We start from the raw sequence: 18,398 nt of genomic DNA, 5'->3' as shown, positions 1-18,398 counted from the left end.
TGGGGGTTGCGTCCGGCCGTTGCTTTGCTGTCTACAGGGACTGGATGCGTGGCAAGCTCCTGAGGTAGGGAGGGAGGGAGGGAGGGAGGGAGGGAGGGAGGGAGGGAGAGAGAGAAAGAAGAAAGAAAGTGTATTTTTGAAAGAAGGGGTGAGGAAAGGGAGGAGGGCGAAGAAAAAGTGGGGGCTGGACTGGTGATTTTGTAGGAGCTAGGTGTGCAGGAGGGCTTGCAGAGCGGGTTTTGTTAAAAGAGAATGTAAAAAGAGGCATAGAGGAGAGTGACCCCTGCTGGAAGAAAAGCAAAAGCCTACAGCACCTGGTATTCCCAGGCGGTCTCCCATCCAAGTACTAACCAGGCCCGACCCTGCTTAGCTTCCGAGATCAGACGAGAGCGGGCGCATTCAGGGTGGTGTGGCCGTAGGCAAAGCTCATGGTCTCTTTCAAGCCTCTTGTACTTGTCACCGGCAGCCTGGCTCCGCCTTTCCTTGACTTTGCTACAATCAGCAGTGCCTTTTGACAAGCAACGCAGCACACCCCACCTTGTCGTCTCTCCTCTCTCTCGCTCGCTCGCTCGCTCTCTTCAACCCCCCTGCCTCTTGCTGCCTCTTTAACCTCTTCCTGCCTGCACCTTCTCACACACATACTCAGCCTGGCTTCAAAGGCTCCTTTCTGGCTTCCCCTGGCCTGACTTTTAACCTTTTCCCTGACAAGGCTTTGCACCAAAGCAAGAGGAGCAGCAGGGCGCATGTAGCGCGGGGCCTCATGCCTGCACTTGTTAACGCCTTCGCTTTCATACCAGGTGGCCAGCCCATGGATCTCCGGAACCTGGCTTCCGTTCCGCTAGCTACTGGAAACCGACCGCTGCGGAGGGAGCCAGTACATCCACCCCCCCCTGGCTACCAGAGGACCTCTGACCTAGGGTTGCCACCTCATCCCTTTAAACCCGAACACTTATTTATTACGCAGCTTCTGAGGCTGATTAAGGTAGTAATTAAACTCACTTGTTGCCCTTATCTGCCTTAAATTAGCCTTCAGAACCTGTGTAATTCCTATGTGTTCGGGTTTAAAGGGATGGGGTTGCAACTCTACCCTCACCTATAGCAGGCGCCATGCCTCACCACTGGCTGCAGTCAAGCAACTGCTTGACTTGCCCAGTAGGTAGACCTTTTCTTGTAGCGTCGCTTCATACCTCACATGTGACATACTCACCCAAGTTCTTTTCAATAGGCCTGGAGACCAACATGCATGATGGAGTCCCTTTCAATGACTTCAGAGGAGGCTTAGAACACTTGACGCAACTTTACTGAGAAGTCTTGGGCATTACAGTTCAACATGAACAATGGTCATATCCTGACCCAAACTGCCACTGACTGGCTGCCCAGGACTACCTCTACAAGGTAGTAGTTCATGTTGGTCTTTGAGTTGCCATCTCATCCCTTTATATCCGAACACATATTAATTACAGAAATTCTGTGGCTGATTAAGGTGGTAATTAAACTCACTCGTTGCCTTATCTGCATTCAATTAGCCTCAGAACCTGTGTAATTCATATGTGTTTGGGTTTAAAGGGATGAGGTGGCAACCCTAGTAGGCCTCCTGCAAGCGCTGCCTGATCCCCCGAAACCCAGCCTTCCCCTAAATTTTTTATGACCGGCGGGTAGGCTGGATCCAAAAAAACCCCGGCAGCGCACGCATTAACTCTTTCCCTCCCAGCCTGGGGCAGCCGCTAACTAAAACCACGCTCCTGTAGGCAACCTGCTGCCTACACCCTAGCCGCTTCAGGGCGCAGGTTTCACGACCCGTCGGCTCTGTGGCTTCTCGCTGGCTTCGGCAGTCCGCGTGCGAGCTTCCCCCAGCCTGGGGAGCGCGGCAGAATGTGTTGGCGCAAGGGCGACTAAAGAGGAGGAGTGATAGCACCAAAACGGCTGAGGAGAGCGCTGGAAAAGGGCTGGGCCGTGGAGCCTAAGCGGGATGTAGGATGGGGGCTAGCTAGGTGGGGGTTGCGTCCGGCCGTTGCTTTGCTGTCTACAGGGACTGGATGCGTGGCAAGCTCCTGAGGTAGGGAGGGAGGGAGGGAGGGAGGGAGGGAGAGAGAGAAAGAAGAAAGAAAGTGTATTTTTGAAAGAAGGGGTGAGGAAAGGGAGGAGGGCGAAGAAAAAGTGGGGGCTGGACTGGTGATTTTGTAGGAGCTAGGTGTGCAGGAGGGCTTGCAGAGCGGGTTTTGTTAAAAGAGAATGTAAAAAGAGGCATAGAGGAGAGTGACCCCTGCTGGAAGAAAAGCAAAAGCCTACAGCACCTGGTATTCCCAGGCGGTCTCCCATCCAAGTACTAACCAGGCCCGACCCTGCTTAGCTTCCGAGATCAGACGAGAGCGGGCGCATTCAGGGTGGTGTGGCCGTAGGCAAAGCTCATGGTCTCTTTCAAGCCTCTTGTACTTGTCACCGGCAGCCTGGCTCCGCCTTTCCTTGACTTTGCTACAATCAGCAGTGCCTTTTGACAAGCAACGCAGCACACCCCACCTTGTCGTCTCTCCTCTCTCTCGCTCGCTCGCTCGCTCTCTTCAACCCCCCTGCCTCTTGCTGCCTCTTTAACCTCTTCCTGCCTGCACCTTCTCACACACATACTCAGCCTGGCTTCAAAGGCTCCTTTCTGGCTTCCCCTGGCCTGACTTTTAACCTTTTCCCTGACAAGGCTTTGCACCAAAGCAAGAGGAGCAGCAGGGCGCATGTAGCGCGGGGCCTCATGCCTGCACTTGTTAACGCCTTCGCTTTCATACCAGGTGGCCAGCCCATGGATCTCCGGAACCTGGCTTCCGTTCCGCTAGCTACTGGAAACCGACCGCTGCGGAGGGAGCCAGTACATCCACCCCCCCCTGGCTACCAGAGGACCTCTGACCTAGGGTTGCCACCTCATCCCTTTAAACCCGAACACTTATTTATTACGCAGCTTCTGAGGCTGATTAAGGTAGTAATTAAACTCACTTGTTGCCCTTATCTGCCTTAAATTAGCCTTCAGAACCTGTGTAATTCCTATGTGTTCGGGTTTAAAGGGATGGGGTTGCAACTCTACCCTCACCTATAGCAGGCGCCATGCCTCACCACTGGCTGCAGTCAAGCAACTGCTTGACTTGCCCAGTAGGTAGACCTTTTCTTGTAGCGTCGCTTCATACCTCACATGTGCCATACTCACCCAAGTTCTTTTCAATAGGCCTGGAGACCAACATGCATGATGGAGTCCCTTTCAATGACTTCAGAGGAGGCTTAGAACACTTGACGCAACTTTACTGAGAAGTCTTGGGGATTACAGTTCAACATGAACAATGGTCATATCCTGACCCAAACTGCCACTGACTGGCTGCCCAGGACTACCTCTACAAGGTAGTAGTTCATGTTGGTCTTTGAGTTGCCATCTCATCCCTTTATATCCGAACACATATTAATTACAGAAATTCTGTGGCTGATTAAGGTGGTAATTAAACTCACTCGTTGCCTTATCTGCATTCAATTAGCCTCAGAACCTGTGTAATTCATATGTGTTTGGGTTTAAAGGGATGAGGTGGCAACCCTAGTAGGCCTCCTGCAAGCGCTGCCTGATCCCCCGAAACCCAGCCTTCCCCTAAATTTTTTATGACCGGCGGGTAGGCTGGATCCAAAAAAACCCCGGCAGCGCACGCATTAACTCTTTCCCTCCCAGCCTGGGGCAGCCGCTAACTAAAACCACGTTCCTGTAGGCAACCTGCTGCCTACACCCTAGCCGCTTCAGGGCGCAGGTTTCACGACCCGTCGGCTCTGTGGCTTCTCGCTGGCTTCGGCAGTCCGCGTGCGAGCTTCCCCCAGCCTGGGGAGCGCCGCAGAATGTGTTGGCGCAAGGGCGACTAAAGAGGAGGAGTGATAGCACCAAAACGGCTGAGGAGAGCGCTGGAAAAGGGCTGGGCCGTGGAGCCTAAGCGGGATGTAGGATGGGGGCTAGCTAGGTGGGGGTTGCGTCCGGCCGTTGCTTTGCTGTCTACAGGGACTGGATGCGTGGCAAGCTCCTGAGGTAAGGAGGGAGGGAGGGAGGGAGGGAGGGAGAGAGAGAAAGAAGAAAGAAAGTGTATTTTTGAAAGAAGGGGTGAGGAAAGGGAGGAGGGCGAAGAAAAAGTGGGGGCTGGACTGGTGATTTTGTAGGAGCTAGGTGTGCAGGAGGGCTTGCAGAGCGGGTTTTGTTAAAAGAGAATGTAAAAAGAGGCATAGAGGAGAGTGACCCCTGCTGGAAGAAAAGCAAAAGCCTACAGCACCTGGTATTCCCAGGCGGTCTCCCATCCAAGTACTAACCAGGCCCGACCCTGCTTAGCTTCCGAGATCAGACGAGAGCGGGCGCATTCAGGGTAGTGTGGCCGTAGGCAAAGCTCATGGTCTCTTTCAAGCCTCTTGTACTTGTCACCGGCAGCCTGGCTCCGCCTTTCCTTGACTTTGCTACAATCAGCAGTGCCTTTTGACAAGCAACGCAGCACACCCCACCTTGTCGTCTCTCCTCTCTCTCGCTCGCTCGCTCGCTCTCTTCAACCCCCCTGCCTCTTGCTGCCTCTTTAACCTCTTCCTGCCTGCACCTTCTCACACACATACTCAGCCTGGCTTCAAAGGCTCCTTTCTGGCTTCCCCTGGCCTGACTTTTAACCTTTTCCCTGACAAGGCTTTGCACCAAAGGAAGAGGAGCAGCAGGGCGCATGTAGCGCGGGGCCTCATGCCTGCACTTGTTAACGCCTTCGCTTTCATACCAGGTGGCCAGCCCATGGATCTCCGGAACCTGGCTTCCGTTCCGCTAGCTACTGGAAACCGACCGCTGCGGAGGGAGCCAGTACATCCACCCCCCCCTGGCTACCAGAGGACCTCTGACCTAGGGTTGCCACCTCATCCCTTTAAACCCGAACACTTATTTATTACGCAGCTTCTGAGGCTGATTAAGGTAGTAATTAAACTCACTTGTTGCCCTTATCTGCCTTAAATTAGCCTTCAGAACCTGTGTAATTCCTATGTGTTCGGGTTTAAAGGGATGGGGTTGCAACTCTACCCTCACCTATAGCAGGCGCCATGCCTCACCACTGGCTGCAGTCAAGCAACTGCTTGACTTGCCCAGTAGGTAGACCTTTTCTTGTAGCGTCGCTTCATACCTCACATGTGCCATACTCACCCAAGATCTTTTCAATAGGCCTGGAGACCAACATGCATGATGGAGTCCCTTTCAATGACTTCAGAGGAGGCTTAGAACACTTGACGCAACTTTACTGAGAAGTCTTGGGCATTACAGTTCAACATGAACAATGGTCATATCCTGACCCAAACTGCCACTGACTGGCTGCCCAGGACTACCTCTACAAGGTAGTAGTTCATGTTGGTCTTTGAGTTGCCATCTCATCCCTTTATATCCGAACACATATTAATTACAGAAATTCTGTGGCTGATTAAGGTGGTAATTAAACTCACTCGTTGCCTTATCTGCATTCAATTAGCCTCAGAACCTGTGTAATTCATATGTGTTTGGGTTTAAAGGGATGAGGTGGCAACCCTAGTAGGCCTCCTGCAAGCGCTGCCTGATCCCCCGAAACCCAGCCTTCCCCTAAATTTTTTATGACCGGCGGGTAGGCTGGATCCAAAAAAACCCCGGCAGCGCACGCATTAACTCTTTCCCTCCCAGCCTGGGGCAGCCGCTAACTAAAACCACGCTCCTGTAGGCAACCTGCTGCCTACACCCTAGCCGCTTCAGGGCGCAGGTTTCACGACCCGTCGGCTCTGTGGCTTCTCGCTGGCTTCGGCAGTCCGCGTGCGAGCTTCCCCCAGCCTGGGGAGCGCCGCAGAATGTGTTGGCGCAAGGGCGACTAAAGAGGAGGAGTGATAGCACCAAAACGGCTGAGGAGAGCGCTGGAAAAGGGCTGGGCCGTGGAGCCTAAGCGGGATGTAGGATGGGGGCTAGCTAGGTGGGGGTTGCGTCCGGCCGTTGCTTTGCTGTCTACAGGGACTGGATGCGTGGCAAGCTCCTGAGGTAGGGAGGGAGGGAGGGAGGGAGGGAGGGAGGGAGAGAAAGAAGAAAGAAAGTGTATTTTTGAAAGAAGGGGTGAGGAAAGGGAGGAGGGCGAAGAAAAAGTGGGGGCTGGACTGGTGATTTTGTAGGAGCTAGGTGTGCAGGAGGGCTTGCAGAGCGGGTTTTGTTAAAAGAGAATGTAAAAAGAGGCATAGAGGAGAGTGACCCCTGCTGGAAGAAAAGCAAAAGCCTACAGCACCTGGTATTCCCAGGCGGTCTCCCATCCAAGTACTAACCAGGCCCGACCCTGCTTAGCTTCCGAGATCAGACGAGAGCGGGCGCATTCAGGGTGGTGTGGCCGTAGGCAAAGCTCATGGTCTCTTTCAAGCCTCTTGTACTTGTCACCGGCAGCCTGGCTCCGCCTTTCCTTGACTTTGCTACAATCAGCAGTGCCTTTTGACAAGCAACGCAGCACACCCCACCTTGTCGTCTCTCCTCTCTCTCGCTCGCTCGCTCGCTCTCTTCAACCCCCCTGCCTCTTGCTGCCTCTTTAACCTCTTCCTGCCTGCACCTTCTCACACACATACTCAGCCTGGCTTCAAAGGCTCCTTTCTGGCTTCCCCTGGCCTGACTTTTAACCTTTTCCCTGACAAGGCTTTGCACCAAAGCAAGAGGAGCAGCAGGGCGCATGTAGCGCGGGGCCTCATGCCTGCACTTGTTAACGCCTTGGCTTTCATACCAGGTGGCCAGCCCATGGATCTCCGGAACCTGGCTTCCGTTCCGCTAGCTACTGGAAACCGACCGCTGCGGAGGGAGCCAGTACATCCACCCCCCCCTGGCTACCAGAGGACCTCTGACCTAGGGTTGCCACCTCATCCCTTTAAACCCGAACACTTATTTATTACGCAGCTTCTGAGGCTGATTAAGGTAGTAATTAAACTCACTTGTTGCCCTTATCTGCCTTAAATTAGCCTTCAGAACCTGTGTAATTCCTATGTGTTCGGGTTTAAAGGGATGGGGTTGCAACTCTACCCTCACCTATAGCAGGCGCCATGCCTCACCACTGGCTGCAGTCAAGCAACTGCTTGACTTGCCCAGTAGGTAGACCTTTTCTTGTAGCGTCGCTTCATACCTCACATGTGCCATACTCACCCAAGTTCTTTTCAATAGGCCTGGAGACCAACATGCATGATGGAGTCCCTTTCAATGACTTCAGAGGAGGCTTAGAACACTTGACGCAACTTTACTGAGAAGTCTTGGGCATTACAGTTCAACATGAACAATGGTCATATCCTGACCCAAACTGCCACTGACTGGCTGCCCAGGACTACCTCTACAAGGTAGTAGTTCATGTTGGTCTTTGAGTTGCCATCTCATCCCTTTATATCCGAACACATATTAATTACAGAAATTCTGTGGCTGATTAAGGTGGTAATTAAACTCACTCGTTGCCTTATCTGCATTCAATTAGCCTCAGAACCTGTGTAATTCATATGTGTTTGGGTTTAAAGGGATGAGGTGGCAACCCTAGTAGGCCTCCTGCAAGCGCTGCCTGATCCCCCGAAACCCAGCCTTCCCCTAAATTTTTTATGACCGGCGGGTAGGCTGGATCCAAAAAAACCCCGGCAGCGCACGCATTAACTCTTTCCCTCCCAGCCTGGGGCAGCCGCTAACTAAAACCACGCTCCTGTAGGCAACCTGCTGCCTACACCCTAGCCGCTTCAGGGCGCAGGTTTCACGACCCGTCGGCTCTGTGGCTTCTCGCTGGTTTCGGCAGTCCGCGTGCGAGCTTCCCCCAGCCTGGGGAGCGCCGCAGAATGTGTTGGCGCAAGGGCGACTAAAGAGGAGGAGTGATAGCACCAAAACGGCTGAGGAGAGCGCTGGAAAAGGGCTGGGCCGTGGAGCCTAAGCGGGATGTAGGATGGGGGCTAGCTAGGTGGGGGTTGCGCCCGGCCGTTGCTTTGCTGTCTACAGGGACTGGATGCGTGGCAAGCTCCTGAGGTAGGGAGGGAGGGAGGGAGGGAGGGAGGGAGAGAGAGAAAGAAGAAAGAAAGTGTATTTTTGAAAGAAGGGGTGAGGAAAGGGAGGAGGGCGAAGAAAAAGTGGGGGCTGGACTGGTGATTTTGTAGGAGCTAGGTGTGCAGGAGGGCTTGCAGAGCGGGTTTTGTTAAAAGAGAATGTAAAAAGAGGCATAGAGGAGAGTGACCCCTGCTGGAAGAAAAGCAAAAGCCTACAGCACCTGGTATTCCCAGGCGGTCTCCCATCCAAGTACTAACCAGGCCCGACCCTGACTTAGCTTCCGAGATCAGACGAGAGCGGGCGCATTCAGGGTGGTGTGGCTGTAGGCAAAGCTCATGGTCTCTTTCAAGCCTCTTGTACTTGTCACCGGCAGCCTGGCTCTGCCTTTCCTTGACTTTGCTACAATCAGCAGTGCCTTTTGACAAGCAACGCAGCACACCCCACCTTGTCGTCTCTCCTCTCTCTCGCTCGCTCGCTCGCTCTCTTCAACCCCCCTGCCTCTTGCTGCCTCTTTAACCTCTTCCTGCCTGCACCTTCTCACACACATACTCAGCCTGGCTTCAAAGGCTCCTTTCTGGCTTCCCCTGGCCTGACTTTTAACCTTTTCCCTGACAAGGCTTTGCACCAAAGCAAGAGGAGCAGCAGGGCGCATGTAGCGCGGGGCCTCATGCCTGCACTTGTTAACGCCTTCGCTTTCATACCAGGTGGCCAGCCCATGGATCTCCGGAACCTGGCTTCCGTTCCGCTAGCTACTGGAAACCGACCGCTGCGGAGGGAGCCAGTACATCCACCCCCCCCTGGCTACCAGAGGACCTCTGACCTAGGGTTGCCACCTCATCCCTTTAAACCCGAACACTTATTTATTACGCAGCTTCTGAGGCTGATTAAGGTAGTAATTAAACTCACTTGTTGCCCTTATCTGCCTTAAATTAGCCTTCAGAACCTGTGTAATTCCTATGTGTTCGGGTTTAAAGGGATGGGGTTGCAACTCTACCCTCACCTATAGCAGGCGCCATGCCTCACCACTGGCTGCAGTCAAGCAACTGCTTGACTTGCCCAGTAGGTAGACCTTTTCTTGTAGCGTCGCTTCATACCTCACATGTGCCATACTCACCCAAGTTCTTTTCAATAGGCCTGGAGACCAACATGCATGATGGAGTCCCTTTCAATGACTTCAGAGGAGGCTTAGAACACTTGACGCAACTTTACTGAGAAGTCTTGGGCATTACAGTTCAACATGAACAATGGTCATATCCTGACCCAAACTGCCACTGACTGGCTGCCCAGGACTACCTCTACAAGGTAGTAGTTCATGTTGGTCTTTGAGTTGCCATCTCATCCCTTTATATCCGAACACATATTAATTACAGAAATTCTGTGGCTGATTAAGGTGGTAATTAAACTCACTCGTTGCCTTATCTGCATTCAATTAGCCTCAGAACCTGTGTAATTCATATGTGTTTGGGTTTAAAGGGATGAGGTGGCAACCCTAGTAGGCCTCCTGCAAGCGCTGCCTGATCCCCCGAAACCCAGCCTTCCCCTAAATTTTTTATGACCGGCGGGTAGGCTGGATCCAAAAAAACCCCGGCAGCGCACGCATTAACTCTTTCCCTCCCAGCCTGGGGCAGCCGCTAACTAAAACCACGCTCCTGTAGGCAACCTGCTGCCTACACCCTAGCCGCTTCAGGGCGCAGGTTTCACGACCCGTCGGCTCTGTGGCTTCTCGCTGGCTTCGGCAGTCCGCGTGCGAGCTTCCCCCAGCCTGGGGAGCGCGGCAGAATGTGTTGGCGCAAGGGCGACTAAAGAGGAGGAGTGATAGCACCAAAACGGCTGAGGAGAGCGCTGGAAAAGGGCTGGGCCGTGGAGCCTAAGCGGGATGTAGGATGGGGGCTAGCTAGGTGGGGGTTGCGTCCGGCCGTTGCTTTGCTGTCTACAGGGACTGGATGCGTGGCAAGCTCCTGAGGTAGGGAGGGAGGGAGGGAGGGAGAGAGAGAAAGAAGAAAGAAAGTGTATTTTTGAAAGAAGGGGTGAGGAAAGGGAGGAGGGCGAAGAAAAAGTGGGGGCTGGACTGGTGATTTTGTAGGAGCTAGGTGTGCAGGAGGGCTTGCAGAGCGGGTTTTGTTAAAAGAGAATGTAAAAAGAGGCATAGAGGAGAGTGACCCCTGCTGGAAGAAAAGCAAAAGCCTACAGCACCTGGTATTCCCAGGCGGTCTCCCATCCAAGTACTAACCAGGCCCGACCCTGACTTAGCTTCCGAGATCAGACGAGAGCGGGCGCATTCAGGGTGGTGTGGCTGTAGGCAAAGCTCATGGTCTCTTTCAAGCCTCTTGTACTTGTCACCGGCAGCCTGGCTCTGCCTTTCCTTGACTTTGCTACAATCAGCAGTGCCTTTTGACAAGCAACGCAGCACACCCCACCTTGTCGTCTCTCCTCTCTCTCGCTCGCTCGCTCGCTCTCTTCAACCCCCCTGCCTCTTGCTGCCTCTTTAACCTCTTCCTGCCTGCACCTTCTCACACACATACTCAGCCTGGCTTCAAAGGCTCCTTTCTGGCTTCCCCTGGCCTGACTTTTAACCTTTTCCCTGACAAGGCTTTGCACCAAAGCAAGAGGAGCAGCAGGGCGCATGTAGCGCGGGGCCTCATGCCTGCACTTGTTAACGCCTTCGCTTTCATACCAGGTGGCCAGCCCATGGATCTCCGGAACCTGGCTTCCGTTCCGCTAGCTACTGGAAACCGACCGCTGCGGAGGGAGCCAGTACATCCACCCCCCCCTGGCTACCAGAGGACCTCTGACCTAGGGTTGCCACCTCATCCCTTTAAACCCGAACACTTATTTATTACGCAGCTTCTGAGGCTGATTAAGGTAGTAATTAAACTCACTTGTTGCCCTTATCTGCCTTAAATTAGCCTTCAGAACCTGTGTAATTCCTATGTGTTCGGGTTTAAAGGGATGGGGTTGCAACTCTACCCTCACCTATAGCAGGCGCCATGCCTCACCACTGGCTGCAGTCAAGCAACTGCTTGACTTGCCCAGTAGGTAGACCTTTTCTTGTAGCGTCGCTTCATACCTCACATGTGCCATACTCACCCAAGTTCTTTTCAATAGGCCTGGAGACCAACATGCATGATGGAGTCCCTTTCAATGACTTCAGAGGAGGCTTAGAACACTTGACGCAACTTTACTGAGAAGTCTTGGGCATTACAGTTCAACATGAACAATGGTCATATCCTGACCCAAACTGCCACTGACTGGCTGCCCAGGACTACCTCTACAAGGTAGTAGTTCATGTTGGTCTTTGAGTTGCCATCTCATCCCTTTATATCCGAACACATATTAATTACAGAAATTCTGTGGCTGATTAAGGTGGTAATTAAACTCACTCGTTGCCTTATCTGCATTCAATTAGCCTCAGAACCTGTGTAATTCATATGTGTTTGGGTTTAAAGGGATGAGGTGGCAACCCTAGTAGGCCTCCTGCAAGCGCTGCCTGATCCCCCGAAACCCAGCCTTCCCCTAAATTTTTTATGACCGGCGGGTAGGCTGGATCCAAAAAAACCCCGGCAGCGCACGCATTAACTCTTTCCCTCCCAGCCTGGGGCAGCCGCTAACTAAAACCACGCTCCTGTAGGCAACCTGCTGCCTACACCCTAGCCGCTTCAGGGCGCAGGTTTCACGACCCGTCGGCTCTGTGGCTTCTCGCTGGCTTCGGCAGTCCGCGTGCGAGCTTCCCCCAGCCTGGGGAGCGCGGCAGAATGTGTTGGCGCAAGGGCGACTAAAGAGGAGGAGTGATAGCACCAAAACGGCTGAGGAGAGCGCTGGAAAAGGGCTGGGCCGTGGAGCCTAAGCGGGATGTAGGATGGGGGCTAGCTAGGTGGGGGTTGCGTCCGGCCGTTGCTTTGCTGTCTACAGGGACTGGATGCGTGGCAAGCTCCTGAGGTAGGGAGGGAGGGAGGGAGGGAGAGAGAGAAAGAAGAAAGAAAGTGTATTTTTGAAAGAAGGGGTGAGGAAAGGGAGGAGGGCGAAGAAAAAGTGGGGGCTGGACTGGTGATTTTGTAGGAGCTAGGTGTGCAGGAGGGCTTGCAGAGCGGGTTTTGTTAAAAGAGAATGTAAAAAGAGGCATAGAGGAGAGTGACCCCTGCTGGAAGAAAAGCAAAAGCCTACAGCACCTGGTATTCCCAGGCGGTCTCCCATCCAAGTACTAACCAGGCCCGACCCTGCTTAGCTTCCAAGATCAGACGAGAGCGGGCGCATTCAGGGTGGTGTGGCCGTAGGCAAAGCTCATGGTCTCTTTCAAGCCTCTTGTACTTGTCACCGGCAGCCTGGCTCCGCCTTTCCTTGACTTTGCTACAATCAGCAGTGCCTTTTGACAAGCAACGCAGCACACCCCACCTTGTCGTCTCTCCTCTCTCTCGCTCGCTCGCTCGCTCTCTTCAACCCCCCTGCCTCTTGCTGCCTCTTTAACCTCTTCCTGCCTGCACCTTCTCACACACATACTCAGCCTGGCTTCAAAGGCTCCTTTCTGGCTTCCCCTGGCCTGACTTTTAACCTTTTCCCTGACAAGGCTTTGCACCAAAGGAAGAGGAGCAGCAGGGCGCATGTAGCGCGGGGCCTCATGCCTGCACTTGTTAACGCCTTGGCTTTCATACCAGGTGGCCAGCCCATGGATCTCCGGAACCTGGCTTCCGTTCCGCTAGCTACTGGAAACCGACCGCTGCGGAGGGAGCCAGTACATCCACCCCCCCCTGGCTACCAGAGGACCTCTGACCTAGGGTTGCCACCTCATCCCTTTAAACCCGAACACTTATTTATTACGCAGCTTCTGAGGCTGATTAAGGTAGTAATTAAACTCACTTGTTGCCCTTATCTGCCTTAAATTAGCCTTCAGAACCTGTGTAATTCCTATGTGTTCGGGTTTAAAGGGATGGGGTTGCAACTCTACCCTCACCTATAGCAGGCGCCATGCCTCACCACTGGCTGCAGTCAAGCAACTGCTTGACTTGCCCAGTAGGTAGACCTTTTCTTGTAGCGTCGCTTCATACCTCACATGTGCCATACTCACCCAAGTTCTTTTCAATAGGCCTGGAGACCAACATGCATGATGGAGTCCCTTTCAATGACTTCAGAGGAGGCTTAGAACACTTGACGCAACTTTACTGAGAAGTCTTGGGCATTACAGTTCAACATGAACAATGGTCATATCCTGACCCAAACTGCCACTGACTGGCTGCCCAGGACTACCTCTACAAGGTAGTAGTTCATGTTGGTCTTTGAGTTGCCATCTCATCCCTTTATATCCGAACACATATTAATTACAGAAATTCTGTGGCTGATTAAGGTGGTAATTAAACTCACTCGTTGCCTTATCTGCATTCAATTAGCCTCAGAACCTGTGTAATTCATATGTGTTTGGGTTTAAAGGGATGAGGTGGCAACCCTAGTAGGCCTCCTGCAAGCGCTGCCTGATCCCCCGAAACCCAGCCTTCCCCTAAATTTTTTATGACCGGCGGGTAGGCTGGATCCAAAAAAACCCCGGCAGCGCACGCATTAACTCTTTCCCTCCCAGCCTGGGGCAGCCGCTAACTAAAACCACGCTCCTGTAGGCAACCTGCTGCCTACACCCTAGCCGCTTCAGGGCGCAGGTTTCACGACCCGTCGGCTCTGTGGCTTCTCGCTGGCTTCGGCAGTCCGCGTGCGAGCTTCCCCCAGCCTGGGGAGCGCCGCAGAATGTGTTGGCGCAAGGGCGACTAAAGAGGAGGAGTGATAGCACCAAAACGGCTGAGGAGAGCGCTGGAAAAGGGCTGGGCCGTGGAGCCTAAGCGGGATGTAGGATGGGGGCTAGCTAGGTGGGGGTTGCGTCCGGCCGTTGCTTTGCTGTCTACAGGGACTGGATGCGTGGCAAGCTCCTGAGGTAGGGAGGGAGGGAGGGAGGGAGGGAGGGAGAGAGAGAAAGAAGAAAGAAAGTGTATTTTTGAAAGAAGGGGTGAGGAAAGGGAGGAGGGCGAAGAAAAAGTGGGGGCTGGACTGGTGATTTTGTAGGAGCTAGGTGTGCAGGAGGGCTTGCAGAGCGGGTTTTGTTAAAAGAGAATGTAAAAAGAGGCATAGAGGAGAGTGAGCCCTGCTGGAAGAAAAGCAAAAGCCTACAGCACCTGGTATTCCCAGGCGGTCTCCCATCCAAGTACTAACCAGGCCCGACCCTGCTTAGCTTCCGAGATCAGACGAGAGCGGGCGCATTCAGGGTGGTGTGGCCGTAGGCAAAGCTCATGGTCTCTTTCAAGCCTCTTGTACTTGTCACCGGCAGCCTGGCTCCGCCTTTCCTTGACTTTGCTACAATCAGCAGTGCCTTTTGACAAGCAACGCAGCACACCCCACCTTGTCGTCTCTCCTCTCTCTCGCTCGCTCGCTCGCTCTCTTCAACCCCCCTGCCTCTTGCTGCCTCTTTAACCTCTTCCTGCCTGCACCTTCTCACACACATACTCAGCCTGGCTTCAAAGGCTCCTTTCTGGCTTCCCCTGGCCTGACTTTTAACCTTTTCCCTGACAAGGCCTTGCACCAAAGCAAGAGGAGCAGCAGGGCGCATGTAGCGCGGGGCCTCATGCCTGCACTTGTTAACGCCTTGGCTTTCATACCAGGTGGCCAGCCCATGGATCTCCGGAACCTGGCTTCCGTTCCGCTAGCTACTGGAAACCGACCGCTGCGGAGGGAGCCAGTACATCCACCCCCCCCTGGCTACCAGAGGACCTCTGACCTAGGGTTGCCACCTCATCCCTTTAAACCCGAACACTTATTTATTACGCAGCTTCTGAGGCTGATTAAGGTAGTAATTAAACTCACTTGTTGCCCTTATCTGCCTTAAATTAGCCTTCAGAACCTGTGTAATTCCTATGTGTTCGGGTTTAAAGGGATGGGGTTGCAACTCTACCCTCACCTATAGCAGGCGCCATGCCTCACCACTGGCTGCAGTCAAGCAACTGCTTGACTTGCCCAGTAGGTAGACCTTTTCTTGTAGCGTCGCTTCATACCTCACATGTGCCATACTCACCCAAGTTCTTTTCAATAGGCCTGGAGACCAACATGCATGATGGAGTCCCTTTCAATGACTTCAGAGGAGGCTTAGAACACTTGACGCAACTTTACTGAGAAGTCTTGGGCATTACAGTTCAACATGAACAATGGTCATATCCTGACCCAAACTGCCACTGACTGGCTGCCCAGGACTACCTCTACAAGGTAGTAGTTCATGTTGGTCTTTGAGTTGCCATCTCATCCCTTTATATCCGAACACATATTAATTACAGAAATTCTGTGGCTGATTAAGGTGGTAATTAAACTCACTCGTTGCCTTATCTGCATTCAATTAGCCTCAGAACCTGTGTAATTCATATGTGTTTGGGTTTAAAGGGATGAGGTGGCAACCCTAGTAGGCCTCCTGCAAGCGCTGCCTGATCCCCCGAAACCCAGCCTTCCCCTAAATTTTTTATGACCGGCGGGTAGGCTGGATCCAAAAAAACCCCGGCAGCGCACGCATTAACTCTTTCCCTCCCAGCCTGGGGCAGCCGCTAACTAAAACCACGCTCCTGTAGGCAACCTGCTGCCTACACCCTAGCCGCTTCAGGGCGCAGGTTTCACGACCCGTCGGCTCTGTGGCTTCTCGCTGGCTTCGGCAGTCCGCGTGCGAGCTTCCCCCAGCCTGGGGAGCGCCGCAGAATGTGTTGGCGCAAGGGCGACTAAAGAGGAGGAGTGATAGCACCAAAACGGCTGAGGAGAGCGCTGGAAAAGGGCTGGGCCGTGGAGCCTAAGCGGGATGTAGGATGGGGGCTAGCTAGGTGGGGGTTGCGTCCGGCCGTTGCTTTGCTGTCTACAGGGACTGGATGCGTGGCAAGCTCCTGAGGTAGGGAGGGAGGGAGGGAGGGAGGGAGAGAGAGAAAGAAGAAAGAAAGTGTATTTTTGAAAGAAGGGGTGAGGAAAGGGAGGAGGGCGAAGAAAAAGTGGGGGCTGGACTGGTGATTTTGTAGGAGCTAGGTGTGCAGGAGGGCTTGCAGAGCGGGTTTTGTTAAAAGAGAATGTAAAAAGAGGCATAGAGGAGAGTGACCCCTGCTGGAAGAAAAGCAAAAGCCTACAGCACCTGGTATTCCCAGGCGGTCTCCCATCCAAGTACTAACCAGGCCCGACCCTGCTTAGCTTCCGAGATCAGACGAGAGCGGGCGCATTCAGGGTGGTGTGGCCGTAGGCAAAGCTCATGGTCTCTTTCAAGCCTCTTGTACTTGTCACCGGCAGCCTGGCTCCGCCTTTCCTTGACTTTGCTACAATCAGCAGTGCCTTTTGACAAGCAACGCAGCACACCCCACCTTGTCGTCTCTCCTCTCTCTCGCTCGCTCGCTCGCTCTCTTCAACCCCCCTGCCTCTTGCTGCCTCTTTAACCTCTTCCTGCCTGCACCTTCTCACACACATACTCAGCCTGGCTTCAAAGGCTCCTTTCTGGCTTCCCCTGGCCTGACTTTTAACCTTTTCCCTGACAAGGCTTTGCACCAAAGGAAGAGGAGCAGCAGGGCGCATGTAGCGCGGGGCCTCATGCCTGCACTTGTTAACGCCTTGGCTTTCATACCAGGTGGCCAGCCCATGGATCTCCGGAACCTGGCTTCCGTTCCGCTAGCTACTGGAAACCGACCGCTGCGGAGGGAGCCAGTACATCCACCCCCCCCTGGCTACCAGAGGACCTCTGACCTAGGGTTGCCACCTCATCCCTTTAAACCCGAACACTTATTTATTACGCAGCTTCTGAGGCTGATTAAGGTAGTAATTAAACTCACTTGTTGCCCTTATCTGCCTTAAATTAGCCTTCAGAACCTGTGTAATTCCTATGTGTTCGGGTTTAAAGGGATGGGGTTGCAACTCTACCCTCACCTATAGCAGGCGCCATGCCTCACCACTGGCTGCAGTCAAGCAACTGCTTGACTTGCCCAGTAGGTAGACCTTTTCTTGTAGCGTCGCTTCATACCTCACATGTGCCATACTCACCCAAGTTCTTTTCAATAGGCCTGGAGACCAACATGCATGATGGAGTCCCTTTCAATGACTTCAGAGGAGGCTTAGAACACTTGACGCAACTTTACTGAGAAGTCTTGGGCATTACAGTTCAACATGAACAATGGTCATATCCTGACCCAAACTGCCACTGACTGGCTGCCCAGGACTACCTCTACAAGGTAGTAGTTCATGTTGGTCTTTGAGTTGCCATCTCATCCCTTTATATCCGAACACATATTAATTACAGAAATTCTGTGGCTGATTAAGGTGGTAATTAAACTCACTCGTTGCCTTATCTGCATTCAATTAGCCTCAGAACCTGTGTAATTCATATGTGTTTGGGTTTAAAGGGATGAGGTGGCAACCCTAGTAGGCCTCCTGCAAGCGCTGCCTGATCCCCCGAAACCCAGCCTTCCCCTAAATTTTTTATGACCGGCGGGTAGGCTGGATCCAAAAAAACCCCGGCAGCGCACGCATTAACTCTTTCCCTCCCAGCCTGGGGCAGCCGCTAACTAAAACCACGCTCCTGTAGGCAACCTGCTGCCTACACCCTAGCCGCTTCAGGGCGCAGGTTTCACGACCCGTCGGCTCTGTGGCTTCTCGCTGGCTTCGGCAGTCCGCGTGCGAGCTTCCCCCAGCCTGGGGAGCGCCGCAGAATGTGTTGGCGCAAGGGCGACTAAAGAGGAGGAGTGATAGCACCAAAACGGCTGAGGAGAGCGCTGGAAAAGGGCTGGGCCGTGGAGCCTAAGCGGGATGTAGGATGGGGGCTAGCTAGGTGGGGGTTGCGTCCGGCCGTTGCTTTGCTGTCTACAGGGACTGGATGCGTGGCAAGCTCCTGAGGTAGGGAGGGAGGGAGGGAGGGAGGGAGGGAGAGAGAGAAAGAAGAAAGAAAGTGTATTTTTGAAAGAAGGGGTGAGGAAAGGGAGGAGGGCGAAGAAAAAGTGGGGGCTGGACTGGTGATTTTGTAGGAGCTAGGTGTGCAGGAGGGCTTGCAGAGCGGGTTTTGTTAAAAGAGAATGTAAAAAGAGGCATAGAGGAGAGTGACCCCTGCTGGAAGAAAAGCAAAAGCCTACAGCACCTGGTATTCCCAGGCGGTCTCCCATCCAAGTACTAACCAGACCCGACCCTGCTTAGCTTCTGAGATCAGACGAGAGCGGGCGCATTCAGGGTGGTGTGGCCGTAGGCAAAGCTCATGGTCTCTTTCAAGCCTCTTGTACTTGTCACCGGCAGCCTGGCTCCGCCTTTCCTTGACTTTGCTACAATCAGCAGTGCCTTTTGACAAGCAACGCAGCACACCCCACCTTGTCGTCTCTCCTCTCTCTCGCTCGCTCGCTCGCTCTCTTCAACCCCCCTGCCTCTT

At 53.4% G+C, this 18,398-nt stretch overlaps 10 non-coding genes across 10 annotated transcripts; all 10 read right to left on the bottom strand.

Annotated features, from left to right (window-relative positions):
• Nucleotides 1-302: 302 nt before the first annotated feature.
• Nucleotides 303-421, bottom strand: LOC141146251 (5S ribosomal RNA). The gene has a single exon (XR_012244802.1). It is a non-coding gene; the product is annotated as a 5S ribosomal RNA (ribosomal RNA).
• Nucleotides 422-2,282: 1,861 nt separating this feature from the next.
• Nucleotides 2,283-2,401, bottom strand: LOC141146248 (5S ribosomal RNA). Its single transcript, XR_012244800.1, has one exon. It is a non-coding gene; the product is annotated as a 5S ribosomal RNA (ribosomal RNA).
• Nucleotides 2,402-4,262: 1,861 nt separating this feature from the next.
• LOC141146292 (5S ribosomal RNA) lies at nucleotides 4,263-4,381 on the bottom strand. The gene has a single exon (XR_012244844.1). It is a non-coding gene; the product is annotated as a 5S ribosomal RNA (ribosomal RNA).
• Nucleotides 4,382-6,242: 1,861 nt separating this feature from the next.
• On the bottom strand, nucleotides 6,243-6,361 carry LOC141146247 (5S ribosomal RNA). The gene has a single exon (XR_012244799.1). It is a non-coding gene; the product is annotated as a 5S ribosomal RNA (ribosomal RNA).
• Nucleotides 6,362-8,222: 1,861 nt separating this feature from the next.
• On the bottom strand, nucleotides 8,223-8,342 carry LOC141146308 (5S ribosomal RNA). The gene has a single exon (XR_012244861.1). It is a non-coding gene; the product is annotated as a 5S ribosomal RNA (ribosomal RNA).
• Nucleotides 8,343-10,195: 1,853 nt separating this feature from the next.
• On the bottom strand, nucleotides 10,196-10,315 carry LOC141146307 (5S ribosomal RNA). The gene has a single exon (XR_012244860.1). It is a non-coding gene; the product is annotated as a 5S ribosomal RNA (ribosomal RNA).
• A 1,853-nt stretch (nucleotides 10,316-12,168) lies between these two features.
• On the bottom strand, nucleotides 12,169-12,287 carry LOC141146296 (5S ribosomal RNA). The gene has a single exon (XR_012244848.1). It is a non-coding gene; the product is annotated as a 5S ribosomal RNA (ribosomal RNA).
• A 1,861-nt stretch (nucleotides 12,288-14,148) lies between these two features.
• Nucleotides 14,149-14,267, bottom strand: LOC141146246 (5S ribosomal RNA). The gene has a single exon (XR_012244798.1). It is a non-coding gene; the product is annotated as a 5S ribosomal RNA (ribosomal RNA).
• A 1,857-nt stretch (nucleotides 14,268-16,124) lies between these two features.
• On the bottom strand, nucleotides 16,125-16,243 carry LOC141146245 (5S ribosomal RNA). Its single transcript, XR_012244797.1, has one exon. It is a non-coding gene; the product is annotated as a 5S ribosomal RNA (ribosomal RNA).
• Nucleotides 16,244-18,104: 1,861 nt separating this feature from the next.
• Nucleotides 18,105-18,223, bottom strand: LOC141146309 (5S ribosomal RNA). Its single transcript, XR_012244862.1, has one exon. It is a non-coding gene; the product is annotated as a 5S ribosomal RNA (ribosomal RNA).
• Nucleotides 18,224-18,398: the final 175 nt, after the last annotated feature.

The sequence above is a fragment of the Aquarana catesbeiana genome, linkage group LG05 (assembly GCF_042186555.1).
Source record: "Aquarana catesbeiana isolate 2022-GZ linkage group LG05, ASM4218655v1, whole genome shotgun sequence".
Taxonomy (NCBI): domain Eukaryota; kingdom Metazoa; phylum Chordata; class Amphibia; order Anura; family Ranidae; genus Aquarana; species Aquarana catesbeiana.
This window is presented reverse-complemented; position numbering and strand designations above follow the sequence as displayed.